Source organism: Takifugu flavidus, unplaced genomic scaffold (genome assembly GCF_003711565.1).
Source record: "Takifugu flavidus isolate HTHZ2018 unplaced genomic scaffold, ASM371156v2 ctg1108, whole genome shotgun sequence".
Classification (NCBI taxonomy): Eukaryota; Metazoa; Chordata; class Actinopteri; order Tetraodontiformes; family Tetraodontidae; genus Takifugu; species Takifugu flavidus.
Window position 1 is genome coordinate 1 of NW_026621873.1, and position 7,545 is coordinate 7,545.

The 7,545-nt window shown below is 40.5% G+C and overlaps 8 non-coding genes across 8 annotated transcripts; all 8 read right to left on the reverse strand.

The window, feature by feature from the left end:
- Nucleotides 1–13: 13 nt before the first annotated feature.
- On the reverse strand, nucleotides 14–87 carry trnai-aau (transfer RNA isoleucine (anticodon AAU)). The gene has a single exon. It is a non-coding gene; the product is annotated as a tRNA-Ile (tRNA).
- Nucleotides 88–1,267: 1,180 nt separating this feature from the next.
- LOC130519702 (small nucleolar RNA U3) lies at nucleotides 1,268–1,472 on the reverse strand. Its single transcript, XR_008948435.1, has one exon. It is a non-coding gene; the product is annotated as a small nucleolar RNA U3 (small nucleolar RNA).
- A 425-nt stretch (nucleotides 1,473–1,897) lies between these two features.
- On the reverse strand, nucleotides 1,898–1,971 carry trnai-aau (transfer RNA isoleucine (anticodon AAU)). The gene has a single exon. It is a non-coding gene; the product is annotated as a tRNA-Ile (tRNA).
- Nucleotides 1,972–3,151: 1,180 nt separating this feature from the next.
- LOC130519703 (small nucleolar RNA U3) lies at nucleotides 3,152–3,356 on the reverse strand. Its single transcript, XR_008948436.1, has one exon. It is a non-coding gene; the product is annotated as a small nucleolar RNA U3 (small nucleolar RNA).
- Nucleotides 3,357–3,777: 421 nt separating this feature from the next.
- On the reverse strand, nucleotides 3,778–3,851 carry trnai-aau (transfer RNA isoleucine (anticodon AAU)). Its single transcript has one exon. It is a non-coding gene; the product is annotated as a tRNA-Ile (tRNA).
- Nucleotides 3,852–5,033: 1,182 nt separating this feature from the next.
- On the reverse strand, nucleotides 5,034–5,238 carry LOC130519704 (small nucleolar RNA U3). Its single transcript, XR_008948437.1, has one exon. It is a non-coding gene; the product is annotated as a small nucleolar RNA U3 (small nucleolar RNA).
- Nucleotides 5,239–5,658: 420 nt separating this feature from the next.
- trnai-aau (transfer RNA isoleucine (anticodon AAU)) lies at nucleotides 5,659–5,732 on the reverse strand. Its single transcript has one exon. It is a non-coding gene; the product is annotated as a tRNA-Ile (tRNA).
- A 1,178-nt stretch (nucleotides 5,733–6,910) lies between these two features.
- LOC130519705 (small nucleolar RNA U3) lies at nucleotides 6,911–7,115 on the reverse strand. Its single transcript, XR_008948438.1, has one exon. It is a non-coding gene; the product is annotated as a small nucleolar RNA U3 (small nucleolar RNA).
- Between the last annotated feature and the right edge of the window lie 430 nt (nucleotides 7,116–7,545).

Here is a 7,545-nt window from a genome sequence, read left to right on the forward strand (position 1 = left end):
TAGTGAGCCATGGTGGCCAGTATGGGGTTTGAACCCATGACCTTGGCGTTATTAGCACCACGCTCTAACCATCTGAGCTAACCCGCCAAAGACAGAAGAGTGCTCTAGTCATTTGTGGATATAATGTCTTTTTGCCACATTCTTAAAAGCTGTGGGTACAAACAGAAGGATATTGGGGCGTTTTCTGTCGCCATTGTCCCCCTTCCTGACATTTTATGTCATATAAGATTATTCTTTGCTCTGAGGTGCGTTAAGAGTGAATTTGTCTCGATAATAGGCTTACAAAAAAGACTGGGGCCTACAATTGTGAAAACGAAACTGGTTCAATAGAGTCACGTCCCCAGCAATTGTGAAGGAAAACAAAATGTAGCCAATCAAGAAGCAAGCTGAGCGATGAACAAGGAAAGATGCATAAATAAATATAAGCACACTCGTGTTGTCTCTGGATTTTCTCCAAAGTTTTTTCTTTATTTAGTTGGGGATTTGCCCATTAGAAAGAGTCCCAAGACCACCACCATTCCATCTTCTTGTATATCCTCTTGCTTTATGGTTTGCCATGGGTCCAAACAGACAAACCGAGTAGTGTGAAAGGACTGATATTAACCCTGCTCACTGAGTGTTCCCAAAAGCAGGTTTTGTCCAACAATAACTTGTAAGTTGCCTAGTTTTATGGGTCCATTGCCATCCCTTATGATGACAGTTGAGTTGTGGTTTGTGTGTCAGGATCTGTGTTAAAGACCAGTCAAACAGCTCCTGTACTCTTGTCTGCAGCTATCGCCACAAAAAGAGATCACCAATTGGTGTCGATAAAAGTTTAGAGGAGAGCTTCTCAGACAGGTAAACACAACGGAGTGGACAGGTCTCTACAGCTCCTTGACATCCTCGCAGATGAAGCTGATCAGACCTTTGCTCAGAGTTAAGGTGGAAGTCATCAACATCTCGTAAAGATGGAAAATAGCAGCTCTGCTAAAAGCTGATATTGAACATCCTTGTTTTAAACATTTTTATCAGAACTTCTGAGTTTAAATAAAGATATCCAGTACAAAACAAGACCACCTGCTGCTGCTGCTGACCCCCTTGGTCATGGTACAAATGAAGAGCTGTAGTTTCACACTGCTCCAAAGATCTCTGGAATTCGTACAAGATGTTGCCAGACTCTGCTAGCACTGAAACCACATTATTTTAAAGCCCACTCACCAGTGGTGATTTGAGAGCAGTGTTAAGAGAAGACATAAAACATTCTTTTTTTTCTCTTTTAAGCATGCTGACCACTCAGCTCATGTCTCCTTCATCAAAGTCTCCATGAAACTCTGAACAGTCATCAACAGTGGTGAAGAAATAGAATCTTCCCACCAGTTTTCTGCTGTGAAGGAAAACATCTCAGCTCATCATCATGGGCAGAGAGACCAAACTTTTAAGAAACCAATTTCTCAATTATAAACTAAAGAAATGACCCTTGAAAGTATAGTCTGATTTAATTAATTGCTCTCAGGCTCTTATGTCTGGAGAAGAGAAGTTTGAGTCCTGGTGAGCTCCTGTGTTTTTGATAATAATGATAATGATGATGATGAACGGTCTCGTCCGACACTCTCACTATCATTCCTGAAAGTCATCTATAAACAAGGCAGCTTTAACACAGCTCCAAATCTGGATGAAAATTTTCTGGCATATTCACATCTGACCGCTTGTGTTTTGTTTGGAATTTAAAGCCACCATGTCAGAGGTCAAAGACCTGTGGATGACGAAAAGTAGTCAAAGCGACTTTCTTCAAGCTTGAAAGAAAAGCAAGATATTATATTGCAACAAGAATATTTAGTATAAGAAAATGTGTGAAAAGTTCCAATAAAAGCAAAATGCTTGAGACAGAAGATGTTGACTGTGCAAATAGAGAGCCTGGTGGCCAGTATGGGTTTTGAACCCATGACCTTGGCGTTATTAGCACCACGCTCTAACCATCTGAGCTAACCGGCCAAAGACAGAAGAGTGCTCTAGTCATTTGTGGATATAATGTCTTTTTGCCACATTCTTAAAAGCTGTGGGTACAAACAGAAGGATATTGGGGCGTTTTCTGTCGCCATTGTCCCCCTTCCTGACATTTTATGTCATATAAGATTATTCTTTGCTCTGAGGTGCGTTAAGAGTGAATTTGTCTCGATAATAGGCTTACAAAAAAGACTGGGGCCTACAATTGTGAAAACGAAACTGGTTCAATAGAGTCACGTCCCAGCAATTGTGAAGTAAACAAAATGTAGCCAATCAAGAAGCAAGCTGAGCGATGAACAAGGAAAGATGCATAAATAAATATAAGCACACTCGTGTTGTCTCTGGATTTTCTCCAAAGTTTTTTCTTTATTTAGTTGGGGATTTGCCCATTAGAAAGAGTCCCAAGACCACCACCATTCCATCTTCTTGTATATCCTCTTGCTTTATGGTTTGCCATGGGTCCAAACAGACAAACCGAGTAGTGTGAAAGGACTGATATTAACCCTGCTCACTGAGTGTTCCCAAAAGCAGGTTTTGTCCAACAATAACTTGTAAGTTGCCTAGTTTTATGGGTCCATTGCCATCCCTTATGATGACAGTTGAGTTGTGGTTTGTGTGTCAGGATCTGTGTTAAAGACCAGTCAAAACAGCTCCTGTACTCTTGTCTGCAGCTATCGCCACAAAAAGAGATCACCAATTGGTGTCGATAAAAGTTTAGAGGAGAGCTTCTCAGACAGGTAAACACAACGGAGTGGACAGGTCTCTACAGCTCCTTGACATCCTCGCAGATGAAGCTGATCAGACCTTTGCTCAGAGTTAAGGTGGAAGTCATCAACATCTCGTAAAGATGGAAAATAGCAGCTCTGCTAAAAGCTGATATTGAACATCCTTGTTTTAAACATTTTTATCAGAACTTCTGAGTTTAAATAAAGATATCCAGTACAAAACAAGACCACCTGCTGCTGCTGCTGACCCCCTTGGTCATGGTACAAATGAAGAGCTGTAGTTTCACACTGCTCCAAAGATCTCTGGAATTCGTACAAGATGTTGCCAGACTCTGCTAGCACTGAAACCACATTATTTTAAAGCCCACTCACCAGTGGTGATTTGAGAGCAGTGTTAAGAGAAGACATAAAACATTTCTTTTTTTTCTCTTTTAAGCATGCTGACCACTCAGCTCATGTCTCCTTCATCAAAGTCTCCATGAAACTCTGAACAGTCATCAACAGTGGTGAAGAAATAGAATCTTCCCACCAGTTTTCTGCTGTGAAGGAAAACATCTCAGCTCATCATCATGGGCAGAGAGACCAAACTTTTAAGAAACCAATTTCTCAATTATAAACTAAAGAAATGACCCTTGAAAGTATAGTCTGATTTAATTAACATTGCTCTCAGGCTCTTATGTCTGGAGAAGAGAAGTTTGAGTCCTGGTGAGCTCCTGTGTTTTTGATAATAATGATAATGATGATGATGAACGGTCTCGTCCGACACTCTCACTATCATTCCTGAAAGTCATCTATAAACAAGGCAGCTTTAACACAGCTCCAAATCTGGATTTTCTGGCATATTCACATCTGACCGCTTGTGTTTTGTTTGGAATTTAAAGCCACCATGTCAGAGGTCAAAGACCTGTGGATGACGAAAAGTAGTCAAAGCGACTTTCTTCAAGCTTGAAAGAAAAGCAAGATATTATATTGCAACAAGAATATTTAGTATAAGAAAAATGTGAAAAGTTCCAATAAAAGCAAAATGCTTGAGACAGAAGATGTTGACTGTGCAAATAGAGAGCCTTCGTGGCCAGTATGGGGTTTGAACCCATGACCTTGGCGTTATTAGCACCACGCTCTAACCATCTGAGCTAACCGGCCAAAGACAGAAGAGTGCTCTAGTCATTTGTGGATATAATGTCTTTTTGCCACATTCTTAAAAGCTGTGGGTACAAACAGAAGGATATTGGGGCGTTTTCTGTCGCCATTGTCCCCCTTCCTGACATTTTATGTCATATAAGATTATTCTTTGCTCTGAGGTGCGTTAAGAGTGAATTTGTCTCGATAATAGGCTTACAAAAAAGACTGGGGCCTACAATTGTGAAAACGAAACTGGTTCAATATAGAGTCACGTCCCCAGCAATTGTGAAGGAAAACAAAATGTAGCCAATCAAGAAGCAAGCTGAGCGATGAACAAGGAAAGATGCATAAATAAATATAAGCACACTCGTGTTGTCTCTGGATTTTCTCCAAAGTTTTTTCTTTATTTAGTTGGGGATTTGCCCATTAGAAAGAGTCCCAAGACCACCACCATTCCATCTTCTTGTATATCCTCTTGCTTTATGGTTTGCCATGGGTCCAAACAGACAAACCGAGTAGTGTGAAAGGACTGATATTAACCCTGCTCACTGAGTGTTCCCAAAAGCAGGTTTTGTCCAACAATAACTTGTAAGTTGCCTAGTTTTATGGGTCCATTGCCATCCCTTATGATGACAGTTGAGTTGTGGTTTGTGTGTCAGGATCTGTGTTAAAGACCAGTCAAACAGCTCCTGTACTCTTGTCTGCAGCTATCGCCACAAAAAGAGATCACCAATTGGTGTCGATAAAAGTTTAGAGGAGAGCTTCTCAGACAGGTAAACACAACGGAGTGGACAGGTCTCTACAGCTCCTTGACATCCTCGCAGATGAAGCTGATCAGACCTTTGCTCAGAGTTAAGGTGGAAGTCATCAACATCTCGTAAAGATGGAAAATAGCAGCTCTGCTAAAAGCTGATATTGAACATCCTTGTTTTAAACATTTTTATCAGAACTTCTGAGTTTAAATAAAGATATCCAGTACAAAACAAGACCACCTGCTGCTGCTGCTGACCCCCTTGGTCATGGTACAAATGAAGAGCTGTAGTTTCACACTGCTCCAAAGATCTCTGGAATTCGTACAAGATGTTGCCAGACTCTGCTAGCACTGAAACCACATTATTTTAAAGCCCACTCACCAGTGGTGATTTGAGAGCAGTGTTAAGAGAAGACATAAAACATTTCTTTTTTTCTCTTTTAAGCATGCTGACCACTCAGCTCATGTCTCCTTCATCAAAGTCTCCATGAAACTCTGAACAGTCATCAACAGTGGTGAAGAAATAGAATCTTCCCACCAGTTTTCTGCTGTGAAGGAAAACATCTCAGCTCATCATCATGGGCAGAGAGACCAAACTTTTAAGAAACCAATTTCTCAATTATAAACTAAAGAAATGACCCTTGAAAGTATAGTCTGATTTAATTAACATTGCTCTCAGGCTCTTATGTCTGGAGAAGAGAAGTTTGAGTCCTGGTGAGCTCCTGTGTTTTTGATAATAATGATAATGATGATGATGAACGGTCTCGTCCGACACTCTCACTATCATTCCTGAAAGTCATCTATAAACAAGGCAGCTTTCAAACAGCTCCAAATCTGGATTTTCTGGCATATTCACATCTGACCGCTTGTGTTTTGTTTGGAATTTAAAGCCACCATGTCAGAGGTCAAAGACCTGTGGATGACGAAAAGTAGTCAAAGCGACTTTCTTCAAGCTTGAAAGAAAAGCAAGATATATATTGCAACAAGAATATTTAGTATAAGAAAAATGTGAAAAGTTCCAATAAAAGCAAAATGCTTGAGACAGAAGATGTTGACTGTGCAAATAGTGAGCCATGGTGGCCAGTATGGGGTTTGAACCCATGACCTTGGCGTTATTAGCACCACGCTCTAACCATCTGAGCTAACCGGCCAAAGACAGAAGAGTGCTCTAGTCATTTGTGGATATAATGTCTTTTTGCCACATTCTTAAAAGCTGTGGGTACAAACAGAAGGATATTGGGGCGTTTTCTGTCGCCATTGTCCCCCTTCCTGACATTTTATGTCATATAAGATTATTCTTTGCTCTGAGGTGCGTTAAGAGTGAATTTGTCTCGATAATAGGCTTACAAAAAAGACTGGGGCCTACAATTGTGAAAACGAAACTGGTTCAATAGAGTCACGTCCCCAGCAATTGTGAAGTAAAACAAAATGTAGCCAATCAAGAAGCAAGCTGAGCGATGAACAAGGAAAGATGCATAAATAAATATAAGCACACTCGTGTTGTCTCTGGATTTTCTCCAAAGTTTTTTCTTTATTTAGTTGGGGATTTGCCCATTAGAAAGAGTCCCAAGACCACCACCATTCCATCTTCTTGTATATCCTCTTGCTTTATGGTTTGCCATGGGTCCAAACAGACAAACCGAGTAGTGTGAAAGGACTGATATTAACCCTGCTCACTGAGTGTTCCCAAAAGCAGGTTTTGTCCAACAATAACTTGTAAGTTGCCTAGTTTTATGGGTCCATTGCCATCCCTTATGATGACAGTTGAGTTGTGGTTTGTGTGTCAGGATCTGTGTTAAAGACCAGTCAAACAGCTCCTGTACTCTTGTCTGCAGCTATCGCCACAAAAAGAGATCACCAATTGGTGTCGATAAAAGTTTAGAGGAGAGCTTCTCAGACAGGTAAACACAACGGAGTGGACAGGTCTCTACAGCTCCTTGACATCCTCGCAGATGAAGCTGATCAGACCTTTGCTCAGAGTTAAGGTGGAAGTCATCAACATCTCGTAAAGATGGAAAATAGCAGCTCTGCTAAAAGCTGATATTGAACATCCTTGTTTTAAACATTTTTATCAGAACTTCTGAGTTTAAATAAAGATATCCAGTACAAAACAAGACCACCTGCTGCTGCTGCTGACCCCCTTGGTCATGGTACAAATGAAGAGCTGTAGTTTCACACTGCTCCAAAGATCTCTGGAATTCGTACAAGATGTTGCCAGACTCTGCTAGCACTGAAACCACATTATTTTAAAGCCCACTCACCAGTGGTGATTTGAGAGCAGTGTTAAGAGAACATAAAACATTTCTTTTTTTCTCTTTTAAGCATGCTGACCACTCAGCTCATGTCTCCTTCATCAAAGTCTCCATGAAACTCTGAACAGTCATCAACAGTGGTGAAGAAATAGAATCTTCCCACCAGTTTTCTGCTGTGAAGGAAAACATCTCAGCTCATCATCATGGGCAGAGAGACCAAACTTTTAAGAAACCAATTTCTCAATTATAAACTAAAGAAATGACCCTTGAAAGTATAGTCTGATTTAATTAACATTGCTCTCAGGCTCTTATGTCTGGAGAAGAGAAGTTTGAGTCCTGGTGAGCTCCTGTGTTTTTGATAATAATGATAATGATGATGATGAACGGTCTCGTCCGACACTCTCACTATCATTCCTGAAAGTCATCTATAAACAAGGCAGCTTTCAACAAACAGCTCCAAATCTGGATTTTCTGGCATATTCACATCTGACCGCTTGTGTTTTGTTTGGAATTTAAAGCCACCATGTCAGAGGTCAAAGACCTGTGGATGACGAAAAGTAGTCAAAGCGACTTTCTTCAAGCTTGAAAGAAAAGCAAGATATTATATTGCAACAAGAATATTTAGTATAAGAAAAATGTGAAAAGTTCCAATAAAAGCAAAATGCTTGAGACAGAAGATGTTGACTGTGCAAATAGAGAGCCTGGTGGCCAG